This window comes from Miniopterus natalensis, chromosome 6 (assembly GCF_054644295.1).
Source record: "Miniopterus natalensis isolate mMinNat1 chromosome 6, mMinNat1.hap1, whole genome shotgun sequence".
NCBI lineage: Eukaryota > Metazoa > Chordata > Mammalia > Chiroptera > Miniopteridae > Miniopterus > Miniopterus natalensis.
In genome coordinates, this window is record NC_142086.1 from 5,940,014 (window position 1) to 5,953,601 (window position 13,588).

Below are 13,588 nucleotides of genomic sequence, written 5' to 3' on the forward strand. Positions count from 1 at the left end.
TACTGTATGAAAAATAAGAACATCTTTGTCAGTGTTACTAAATAAGCGTCTCTTCCAGCTCCCGCGGCCGTCGCTGGCGGAGCCGCGTCGGGCCGCCTCCCTGCCGCGCAGCCCTCTCCTGGCGCCCCCTCCTGGAGCACACCGCGCCCAACTGGTTCTTTCCAACGGCATTTGATGCTGATTTACAAGAACCTTTCTTCGTCTGCTGTTTTGGGGTTTTGCTGGAGTTGAGTTTGCCAAGTCAGAAGGAGAAAGAGTGAGTGTCAAAGAGGGAAAGTGACTTGATAAAAGGTGGCACTAGTATCTTCTGTGAAGAAGAGCTTCTAGTTAATATATATAAATGACATATAACTAAAGTGAATCATTTGATGGAAACAGCTGTCTTGATCCTAAATTAATAGTTACAAGCTAAATAATATGGTGACTGAAATTTCCTTTAAAATATTTTAGTACAAAGGATGTAAAGATGACAGATGGAATAAATCAGCCAGTTGTGGTAACTGTAACTGCTGAATCTGCATTGCGTGTACATGGGCGTTCATATATGAGCCTCTCCACTTTTATGGATGTGTAAAATTTTTCAAAATGCAGAAATTATTTCCAAATGTCACCATGAATCAAATTCTCTGTATTGTAATCAGAAGAAATATTATTTATTGTTGTTTCTTAAATATTTGAATTTAAAAAAATGAAGCAAAGTTCTTGAACTTAGGAAACACAATCATTTCTATCAGGAATTCTTACCTTACTCACTGTTTACAGTAACCTTGTTTGCAAAATCAATACGCCAATACACTTTTACATTCAAATGAAACATAACAAGTGAGAGAAATGAAGAGGAAAGAAAATAGAGTAAAATCTAAGATCACCAACAAACTGTCTCCCCCACCTCCCCATCAGAGGATTTGCTCCCGATGTCATTTAATTTTCATGTTGCTGAGCAGGATCCTAAGAGAAGTGACACTGAGAGGCCAGAACAGCAGGAGAACTGTCACTATTGTATTAAAGTAAAATGCCCTTTAGTTCTTGGGACTTTTCTCAAATTTCCAAACTTAATGCCACAGACTACCCAGAATATCAATGCATTTTAAACCAATAGCTTTACTCTGAGTTTTTTAAAAATAGATTTGGCAGATTCCAGTGCTTTTTGAATTTAAAAAGTAAAGTAATAAGAATCAGGAGAAAACCTAAAATAAATATTACTAATTGCATATGAGAGCATTGTCCACACTCAACATGATATGAAAATGCCCTCTACGGATGCTAAAATTACTCTCTTATAACCATATTTCCTCAGTTTTTGTAGAAAATCATGTGATTTTAGTGTAATGATATTTAAGAACAATGATAACTAATGGTGACAGAGTAAAGAAATATAAGCTACTCAAATAATTGGCCAAAGAAATTGAAGCTAACCAGCCCAGTCAAGCCCCTCCATCATCTTACTTTCCTCTCACCGTGCACGTAAATAGAATATAAAATAGCCCAAACGGAAAGCTTTATCTAAACTCACCCTGGTCAATCTGAAATAATGAAAGAATGTTTGATGTGTCAACCACATTGTTAAAATCTTCAACAGTAATAACCTGAATTAGAGAACAAAATTAAGTAACTTTGTCTTCCAAGTGCTCCTTGGGCTGAGGGTTGCAGACACATCCTCGTTTATGAGCCTCCTATGGCAAGACAATGCCCCGGCACAGCGGGGCTGACCGGAGGAGCAGGGAGCACTCACCCTTGATGATAGGGATGAAAATGTCAAGACATTTTGTATCTGTGTGCTTTCGATTTTAACTTTAAAATTCTGTCTTTAGTTAATCTTTGGTAAATTGGCATGATTTATTTTAAATACTTAACACTTAAACATATAAAGTGAGGCTTTACAAAGTACAAGGAAGAAGTTAAAATATTAAACTAAGATGCCAGCTTCATTTCTATTTTAGGGTTTTAGAGGGAAAAGTTATATATAGATGAACCAGGAATAACATAACTAATGCAGAAAACCACAGAATCTTTGGATATTAAGTCAATAAGTCAAATCTTAGGTAGACTAGATACGTGAGAAATGCGATGCGATGTTGACACGAAACAGGAAAACGGGGTGTTTAAAGCGGCCGGTTTAAAGTGAGCTGCCGCCCGGCGTGCGCCTGCCTCAGCTGGCCGACCGAGGGCAATTGTGAAACTACAGGGATTTGGTGAGTCAATGTTAAAGATATCATTATTAAAACGTAAATTATATAAACAAAATTAAATAAATGATATTAATAAGAAATTTAATAATACCCCAAAGTCATCACGTCCAAATAATTTTGTCCCATTTTAATATGGTCTATACTCTCGGGACCGATTCTTTATGTCTGTTGTGCAGTGTGGTGGGAATATAATACTAGTGTGTTCTGCACATCTCTTCCCAAGTCCATGCTCACACCAACAGGACAGCAACTCAGCAGGTTGCAATGGAGCATGATGGGATTATTTAAACGGTGGAAATCAACAAATACTACAAATCAGTGCTGGGTATTTTTAGAGAGCTGGTTATTAACATTTATCAATGTATCATTTCATTTTAAGTTTACCAGAATAAAATAAACATCAGTACACATAAATAAATTTCTGTAAGTAAAAGATAGGACCAACATGTATGCTCTATCACATAACTATTACAAATTTTTATTTGGCAACTCAATTAAAGGGGAAATTATTTTATTTAATCATATATCTCTACAGTAATCTAGTTTGTTTTCTTCAAGTTAGAATGGTCTTAAACAATATGTTATGGGCAGAAAATAATATGCTATTTTGTTTACAAAAATACTTGCATAATTTCAAAGAGTAAACTATTTTTAGGTATAGTTACATAAACAAATTCCTGTCTATATCTAACATTTAAATTAAAGATTGAGTGAAGGTGATTAGCAGACAAAAAATAATGTCTTTATAAAAATAAACGGTTATTTCAGTGATTATCAATAAAGAATCTACCTATCTGCAAAGTGGTGGGTCCTACTTGCCCATTTTTCAGATGGCAAAAAGATAAAGAGTTTGAATGTGGAACTTTATTGTATAAAAACCAGATCCTAAGTGATGGATATTTTGTACATGAACTCAAAGGAATAAAGTAACCTGAAAATAGTACAAAACTGAAAAACAAGTCAGAATATTTGGTATAGAGGAAAACTCTACTAGAAGTCATGGTGAGATATTTCATGGGCTTCTGTAGCAAGAGTAGAGTAAAAGAAGGAAGAGATATAACTGCACTCCTGGCAGCACCGATACACACAAGCGCTGCTCTCGCAGAGTGAGCGGCTGGTTTGCAGCTACTCACAGTCCCAGAGCTGCCAGGACTGTTTCTCTAGAAATGCCTTCCACATTGAGAACAGGCTCTTCTTGGCTGAGGTCTTGGGGAGCAGCCCTGGTTGAGTGGAGTCAATAACTATCTGGTCATGTTAAATCTGCAAGAACCTTACGCTAGTAAAATGAAGTGTAGAAGTGGAATTGAGTAAAAAAGATAGGTAGGAGACATACGTTGTGAGAGGCCTTAAATATACATTTAAGGTGATAAAGGATACTCTCTCTCAGAAGCTGCCTAGCAAGATGGAGCTTCAGTTGCCCTACTCATGAACACACCATTTATTGTCTCTTCTACCCTCCCTGCTTCATTTCCCCACCCCTTCAACTTGCTTTCTGGGATTATCCTAGCCCCACCTTCCCCTCTCCCCAAAACTCTCTGCACTCCATTATTTGTCTTAACGTCTTGTTTGGGGGGAATCCAGACTCATATAGAATCCTTACAGAATGGGATGAGAAAAGTATGTAATTCATTTGTGACCAGTAGCATTTCAGATAAGCATTTTCATACTATGTCAATACAGTTCTTAGGTCGGCACAGAAGAGAGAAATGTATTTCAAGCGTGCAAGCATAGGGTCACGAGGTCAGCTCAGTTCAGTGCTGTGTATATGTATCTGCTACATGCAGTACAGAAGGCGCTCGGGATATCAAAAGGAACCAAACTCCCTCACAAAGTACCCAGTCTCCTTACACTAAAATTTTCAGTAGAGACTACTAAACAGACCAAAACAGAAAGTTAGATTTCTCAATGATCATCAAGTAATTTTATTATTAGACCCTTAGATGCCAATCTGGGTGTTTGCTAAATCCTGCCTGCCAAAGAATGAATCAATCTCTCCAATGTTATTTATTTGGAAGCTGATATTAGCATATTTGGAAACATTCCCCAGAACCAAGTGTAGAAAGGATTTCCCTCTGGTGATGGATAGCAATTCACCTCACTATATTTGGCATTATAATCATACCAGGCAATTGTCAAATGTCTTGTCACATGTGTTGTCACTTGACAACAGGAGCAAAATTACTGATCTGCTACCTGCCTGTGACGCTGCTAGTTTCCTCTGCTCAAAGCTTAGGGCTCTTTAGGGCTTTTCTTTATAAATCCAAACTCATGAAAGCCCTTGGAGCTCAACTCAACTACCTACTGATGGATGTTATAAAACCCTCTTTCCCGCCCCCACAGTCACACCTGCCTCTTGTTGACCCAACTTAGTAAATCTTTTAAAAAATTCCTAAGTATCCCAAACTACTTCAGTTGAAAACTACAAATTTTGGAAGTTCATAAAAATACAAGGGACGACTCCCTAGTGTAACTGTTTGGATCAAAGCAGGTCGCGGTGACTACAATAGAAGGAAATGCAGGAGAGCAGCAATAGTTAGAATACCAATGAATATCCCATTAGCTATATCTTGAGCTCACTCTGCAAATTAACCAATATCCAATTTCCCAGAAGCCGAAATCACTTAATGTAATCTGTGGAGTAAGTTAATGTTTGTATTTTAATTATTTCCCATTCCGCTATAAAATCACTGTACAAGTATACCAAAGCAAACCTACTTGAAAGAAATACTGGGAGTGCTAAATAGACCATTTGCACTTAAAGTAAAACATCTTAATTTAAATAAAAAGGCATTAAAATTTTAATTAGATGTTAAGATAAGTGAGAATTACAAGATTACAAGATAGTTTCTCCCTTTGTAGGAGTGTCTAGTGTACAACATTGTTTTGGGACTGTCACTGAGGTACACTAGCCCACCCCACAACACCCAGCCTATTGCATGAGGCAGAATTTGATCCATCATTAGATAATTGCTGAAAATGATGTTGGAATAGAATAAAACTAATAAAATTTTATACCAAATCTCTAATCAGAGTAATAATACAATTCACCGAGGTTCATTGGAGACAATTTCTTAAAATAAATACCAGAAATTAAATTGCAAATATAGAAACATACACAGAAAAATGCAAATATGTAGAGGGGTTGTTTTGGTTTTTTTTTTAAGCTAATTTTATCTTGCTGGTCTAGTTCTGTGTATAAGTAACTGACTACGCCTTTGATTTGGATGGTAACTGAAAGGGCCTTACAGGTAAAATGTCCACTGTGCAGTCTGCTTTGGTGCCTAAATTCTCAACCTCTTTGCTTCATTCTTTTAGGTCTTATGAATAATTTTTGTCAGTTTTTAAAAAAATTATAATACTGTTAAAAAGAGAGCATCTTCTTATCATTGAAAAAGATAGCAGCTGATATCTATGGGAATAATATATTTAAAAATATTGTGTAGAGGAGAAGGTATCAAGAATGAAGCCTGAAAAAAGCACTCTTTTGCCAAGAGCCTATTATATAAATGATTGCTATTCTCAGAGAGGCGTTCTGATTGAACAGCAAAAATACTTCCCTTATTATTCTAATTCAGTTGATGTTATTTTCAGAGACAATTAGATTATCAGTATAGTAGTTGACCTTGGAAACCCTGTGGCCTAACTACCTTATTATACACATGATGAAACTGAATCTCAGAGGTGCTGACTTGTCCAAAGTTGAGTATCTAGTTGTTGGCATCACTAGAGCCAGAAAGCTGGTTCAATGTCAGAATGTAAAGCTGTCAGTGACATGGAAGCATGGATCAGACTGATGGATCTCAGAGGGAAGGTGGGGTGGGGGAATGGGTGGGGAGAGATTAACCAAAGAATCCATGTGCATATATGCATAACCCATGGACACAGACAACAGTGTGCTGAAGGCCTGGGAGAGGGGAGAAGGTGCGGGGTGGGAGGGGCCAATGGGAAAAAAGGAGACATCTGTAATATTTTGAACAATAAATAAATAAATAAATAAATAAATAAATAAATAAAGCTATTCAGATGTCTCCACCAAACTGCTCAGAAGTGGAGAGGGTGGATCATGTGGGACAATGAGAGAGCACCGCTATCTTTACCCCAACTTGCTAGAATAAATCCCTCCAAGAAGTGTTTTCTAATACACCTGAAATTGGCATGTGTAGGTGCTCTGCCTTCTTATGACACCCTGTACTTCCTATCATGGTACACAAGACAAAGGCTTCACTGGTCTATTTCACTGTATATTGCTCTTATCAGAATCTATTGTATTTCACAGAAGGGATGATATTTTCATTTATATACATTTTTAATACTATATATGAAGTTTAAAGACTGACACACAGTAAACAGTATATATTTGAATGAATAAATAAAACAATGTTCTTAACAGAATTTCTCTTAACAGTAATATTAGCTTAAATGAAATAACAAGGTAGTATTGATTAAAGAAGCCTGGCAAAGACAAACGATAGAGTATTATCCATATCTTAAACTTATAATGTTGAAAAAGTTAATGACATAGAAATTACATGCTTTGGGAAGGGAAGCTGGCGGCCCTGTGAGAAGCAGCAGAGTGCCCCCACTCCCAGCCAGGGACTCAATTTACTCCTGAAATCCTACATAGCCAGCTTGGAAAAACCAGAAAAACATACCTGAGGGGACATAGTGTGAGTGTGGAGCACTGAAGAAACATCACGGATTCCGATAAGAGAGGGGGCGTAGGAAGGGGTAGCCCCTCTGAAGCCTATGCTGGGCTCCGAGCCCAGAGCGGAGGAGTGGGGAGCAGTGTGCCCCGCGGAAGGCAGAGGGACCCAGGGGAACAGGATGCCCAAGAGGAGGGGATGGCACCTTCCTAGGAAACAAAACTTCTAATGGTGGCCACGACCTGCATCTAACGCTCGGGGCGCTGACCATAGGAAAGGTTGTCCCAAAGCGTGTGGCACTCGAGTAGTAAGGGACCAGAGGTCTGCACTGAGTAGCCACACACAGGGACCCTCTGCCTCCTGTAAGGCATTATGTTGAGCCCAAGAAAGCATCTGATCTGCATGGAGTGGGGAGGGGAGGAGCTCTCCCGCCCTGAGCTCCAGGTGCAGAGAAGCTGGGATCTGTGACCAGCCCTGAGGGGCACTGTGGTGGCACATGGAGCTGTCCCAGCTTTGCTGAGACCAGCGGTGCAGGGAGCTGCATGGAGCTGAATTTGGGTCCCCTCCCGCTGGGGGCCTTGGAGCATGGGTGGTGGGACCTTGCAGGGTGGGCTATCTGCCTGTGTGTTACTTTGTGGGTTTGTGAGTCTGAGCTCAGAACTGGCTCCTACCTTCCCTACCTGCACTGGGGGACAGACCAGCAGAGGCTGGGATTGGGGTTTGCACAGTAGACTGTCTGAGGGGCGGGCCTAATGGGACCAGCCAACCAGAGCTGGGGAAGGAGGGGCAGAGCCCACCTGCTTTTCCTGCAGCCAGGAGCACCGCCCCCAATAGGAAAGGGGCGGGTCTAGCTCAATGAGGCCCCAGACACACTGGCAGGGCACAGTCTGAGGGGGAAGGGAGAGCTCACATGAGGACATTACAAGAATAAGACTCTCAGGGACTATTGTCTGGGAACTGGAGGAAAAGCTGAAACCCCTGCTGGGGGCTGGGCAGGCAAAGAGTTTACTGGAATGTTCTTTAATCGAGCCCACTGAGCCCAGGCAATCACGGCAGCAAAAAGAAAACAAACAAACAAAAAAAACACTTAAAAAGCATGAGGACAATCTAAGGGAGCTTTGGGACAACAAGAAGTGAAACAACATTCGCATTATAGGAGTGCCAGAGGGGGAGGAAAGACAGCAAGGGATAGAGAACTTGGTGGAGGAAATAATGATAGAAAACTTCCCTAAGCTGGCAAGGGAGAAAGCCACACAAGTTCAGGAAGCACAGAGGGTTCCAAACAAGAGGGGCCCAAAGAGACCCACTCCAAGGCACATCATAATTAAAAAAGCAAATGTCAGGGACAAAGAGAGAATGTTAAGGGCCACAAGAGAGATACAAGCAGTGACCTACAAGGGAACCCCCATAAGGCTGACAGCTGATTTCTCAATAGAGACTCTTCAGGCCAGAAGGGAGTGGCATGAAGTTCTCCAAGTAATTAAAAGCAAGAACATGCAACCAAGATTGCTTTATACAGCAAGGCTATCATTTAAAATTGAAGATGAAATAAAGAGCTCCCCTGACAAAAGAAGGCTAAAGGAGTTCAGTAGCACCAAACCAGCATTGCAAGAAATGCTAAAAGGACTGCTTTAAGAAAAAGAAGGAATAGTGAGAGAAAGGTACATCAGCATAAAGGAGGAAAAATGGCATTAAATAAGTTTATATCAATAGTAACCTTAAATGTAAACAGAATGAATACTCCAATCAAAAGACATAGGGTAGCTGAATGGATAAGAAAACGGAACCCAAATATATGTTGTCTACAAGAGACCTACCTGAGAGCAAAAGATTCACACAAGCTAAAGGTGAAGGGATGGATAAAATATTCCATGCAAATGGAAAGGAAAAGAAAGCTGGAGTAGCAATATTTATTTCTGACAAAATAATCTTCAAAATAAAGACCAAGATGGTCACCACATAATACTAAAGGAATCAATCCAACAGAAGGAAATAACCTTTATATACATTTATGCACCCAATATAGGAGCACCTAAATGTATAAAAACTTTCTTGGTGGACTCTAAGGGGGAGATTGACAGCAACACAATCATAGTGGGGGACTTTAACACCCCACTGTCAGGACTGGACTGATCATCAAGACAAAAAATCAACAGGGACACACAGACCTTAACTGACACACTGACTCTAATGGATTTAATTCACATTTACAGACCATTTCATCCCAAAGCAGCAGAATACACATTCTTCTCAAGTGCATAGGGAACATTCTCAAAAATAAACCAATGTTAGGGCTCAAAGCAAGTCTACAAATTCAAAAAGGTTGAACTCATATCAAGCCCTTCTCAGATCACAAGGCCATGAAACTAAAAATCAACCACTATAAAAAAACTCAAAAATATTCAAACACATGGAGGCTTAATAGCATATTATTAAACAATGAATGGGTAACCAATGAGATCAAGGAAGAAATCAAACACATCATGGAAAAAAAATAAAATGAACAGACAACAACCCACAATCTATGGTGCACAGTGAAAGCAGTCCTGAGAGGAAAATTCATAGCATTACAGGCCTATCTCACGAAACAAGAAAAAACTCTAATGAACCATCTAACACAACAACTAAAAGAGCTAGAACGAGAACAGCAAGAAATCTCCAAAGAAATAGAAGTAAGGAAATATTAAAGTTCAGAGCAGAAATTAATGACAAAGAAACTAAAAAAACAATACAAAAAAATCAATAAAACCAAGAACTGGTTCTTTGAAAAGATAAATAAGATCAATGCACCTTTAATCAGACTCACTAAGAAACAAAGAGAGCTGACCCAAATAAATAAAATCAGAAATGAAAGAGGTAATGTAACAACAGACCCAGCAGAAATACAAAGGATTGTAAGAAGATACGATGAGCAATTATATGCCAACAAACTGGAAAACATGGGTGAAATGGACAAATTCCTAGAAGCATACAACCTTCTAAAGCTGAATCAAAAAGAGGTAGAAAACCTGAACAGGCCGATATCAACTGATGAAATTGAAGCAAATAAAAAAACTCCCAGCAAACAAAGGTCCTGGACCAGATGGATTTACAGGAGAGTTTTACCAAACATTCAAAGGGAAATTAACACCTATTCTATTCAAACTATTCCAGAAAATTCAAGAGGAGGGAAAACTCCCAAACTCTTTTTATTACGCCAGCATTATCCTAATCCCAAAACCAGATAAAGACAATACAAAGAAAGAAAATTACAGGCCAATATCCCTGATGAACATAGATGCTAAAATCCTCACTAAAATACTAGGAAACTGATCCAGCAATACATTAAAAAGACCATACACCACGGCCAAGTGGGATTTTTTCGGGACATGCAAGGCTGGTATAGCATCCACAAATCAATAAACATGATACATCACATAAACAAAATGGACAAAAATCATATGGTCATATTAATAGATGCAGAAAAAGCATTTGACAAAATCCAGCACCCATTTCTGATAAAAACTCTCAGCAAAGTGGGAATAGAGGGATCATACCTCAACATAATAAAGGCCATATATGACAGATCTACAGCCAACATCATACTCAATGGGCAAAAACTAAAACCATTTCCCCTAAGAACAGGAACAAGAAAGGGATATCCACTTTCACCTGTCTGATTCTAGATAGTACTGGAAGTCCTCACCATAGCCATCAGACAGGAAGAAAACATTAAAGGCATCCAAATTTCAAAGGAAGAAGTAAAACTGTCATCATTTGCAGATGACATGATATTGTACATAGAAAACCCTAAAGACTCCATCAAAGTACTACTAGATTTGATAAATGAATTTTGCAAGGTACCTGGATACGAAATCAATATCTGGAAACCAGTGTCATTCTTGTACACCAACAATGAATTCTCAAATATAGAAACTAAAAAATAATCCCATTTACCATTGCAACTAAAAAAATAAGATACCTAGGAATAAACCTAACCAAGGATGTAAAAAACCTGTACTCAGAAAACTACAGGATACTGAAAAAAGAAATAGAGGAAGATATAAACAAGTGGAAGAATATACCATGCTCATGGATTGGAAGAATTAAGATCATTAAAATGTCCATACTACCCAAAGCAATTTATAGATTCAATGCAATTCCTATGAAAATACCAACAGCATATTTCACAGACCTAGAACAAACATTTTGAAAATTTATATGGAACCAAAAAAGACCCCAAATGGCTGCAGCCATCTTGAGAAAAAAAGAACAGAGTGGGAGGGATCACTTTCTCAGATATCAAACTGTACTACAAAGCCACTGTAATCAAAACAGCCTGGTATTGGCACAACACAAGACATATTGACCGATGGAAAAGAGCAGAGACCCCAGAAATAGACCCACGCCATTACGGTCAGTTAATATTTGACAAAGGAGGCAAGAGCCTACAATGGAGAATATACAGCCTCTTCAATAAGTAGTGCTGAGAAAATTGGACAGACACATGCAAAAAAAAAAAGAAAGTCCACCAACTTTCACCATGCAAAAAAATAAACTCAAAATGGATAAAAGACTTAAAGGTAAGTTGCAAAACTATAAAAATCCTGGAAGAAAACATAGGCAGTAAAGTCACAGACATCCCATGTAGTGGAATTTTCACTGATACATCTCCTAGGGCAAGAGAAACAAAAGAAAAATAAACATATGGGACTACATCAAACTAAAAAGCTTCTGCACAGCAAAAGAAAACAGCCTCAAAATACAAAGGAATCCCATGGTCTGGGAAAACATATTTGCCAAGGATGCATCTGATAAAGGGCCAATTTCCAAAGTGTACAAAGAACTCATAGCACTCAGCAAGAGGAAGGCAAACAACCCAATTAAAAAATGGGCAAAGGACCTGAATAGACACTTCTCCAAAGAGGACATGCAGATGCCAAGAGACACATGAGAAAATGCTTTATTTTACTAATCATCAGAGATGCAAATTAAAACCACAATGAGGTCTCACCTCACACCTGTCAGAATGGCTCCATCAACAAATCAACAAATGACCGGTGCTAGCGAGGGTGTGGGGAAAGGGGAGCCTAGTGCACTGCTGGTGGGAATGCAGACTGGGGCAGCCACTATGGAAAACAGTATGGAGGTTCCTCAAAAAATTAAAAATCGACCTGCCATTTGACCCAGTGATCCCACTTCTAGGAATATATCCTAAGAATCCTGAAACACTAATCAGAAAGAATATATGCACCTCTATGCTCATAGCAGCGCTTTTTACAATAACTAAGATCTGGAAACAGCCCAAGTGCCCATCAGTAGATGAGTGGATAAAAAAGCTGGGGGAAATTCACACCATGGAATACTAGGCAGCTGTAAAGAAGAAGGACCTCGTACCTTTGGGACAGTATGGATGGACCTGGAGAAAATTATGCTAAGTGAAATAAGCCAGGCAGAGAAAAACAAACATCACATGATCTCACTTATATGTGGAATCTAAAGAACTTAATAAACTGATGAACAGAAATGGTTCAATGACATGGAAGCATGGATCAGACTGAGGGATCTCAGAGGGATGGGGGAGGGCGGGTGGGTGGAGGGGGAGAGAATAACCAAAGAATTTATATGCACATATGCACAGCACATGGACATGGACAATGGTGTGGAGAGGGACTTGGGAGGGGGTGGGACTGGGTGGAATGGGTCTTTGGGGAGAAAAAGGGACATCTGTAATATTTTGAACCAAAAAAATTAATTTGTGTTATTTAAAAATGGGGAAAGAAGCCATCCACCCAGATCTGATATATCTGGCATATCTGTATAATGCCTTACAACAGTAGTAATATCAACAATTTAGGTTACAGAAAGTGATCTTATACTCTGGGTAATAGCTTTCAATCTGAAAATAATGGGCTAAAAGCTAGTTAGTGGCTTGGGAGGAAGTTCATCCCCTTGAGCCAGAGGTGGTCATACTCTTTCTCCCAGGTTCACAAATCTTTCCAAGTCACTTGACAAATCTGAGCACCCACGTCCTCCATGTGAAAAATCCCTGCTGTTTGTTGTGTGGCTAGTGAGACAGTGACTTAACATAGTACCCTGCATAATGCAACGACAGCTAGCTCTTATCACCAGGCTATCAATATTTAAACAGCAAAAATCAGACCAGATGGAAACAAGAAATGAATAGTTGTTAAAAGAAGAATTTGTAGCAAAAGAAGTACTTGGATTTACAAAGTATAGATAAAGAACATAGCAATACTTCAGATTTCATATGTAGACATACTAATGCACCAAGAATAGACAATAAACCAGAAATTGGCATGTGACACAGAAGGTAATTACTAAGCTTCTACTTTTTATCAAAACTCAGTGGACTAGGGTTTGTGCTTTTTAAAAAGTAGAAGGGATGTAATGATGGAGAGTAATCACTGTAATCAAGAAAATCTGGGGAAAAAAATTATCTCCATGATTTTTTAGCAATTTATTTTCTGTAAAGACAATTTCTCTCTGAATACTCAGTAAAAAATGGAAATAATGAGAATTTTATGAGAATTAAAGACACTTAAAAAGTGGAAATTGGTATAAAGAAAACAGACACTAATATCATTTTTAATTCTTTCCCTCTTTGGGAAGAAATAGATCTATCTGAAATAGAGAAAAGCAAAATTAAAATTTAACTTGTTTGGAGGTCTCAAAACAGGCAATTTGGAGTGAAAATAAAGGTGAAAACAAAAGGGGAGGGAAACCTAGCAGATGATATTGTGGGAATATTCTGCT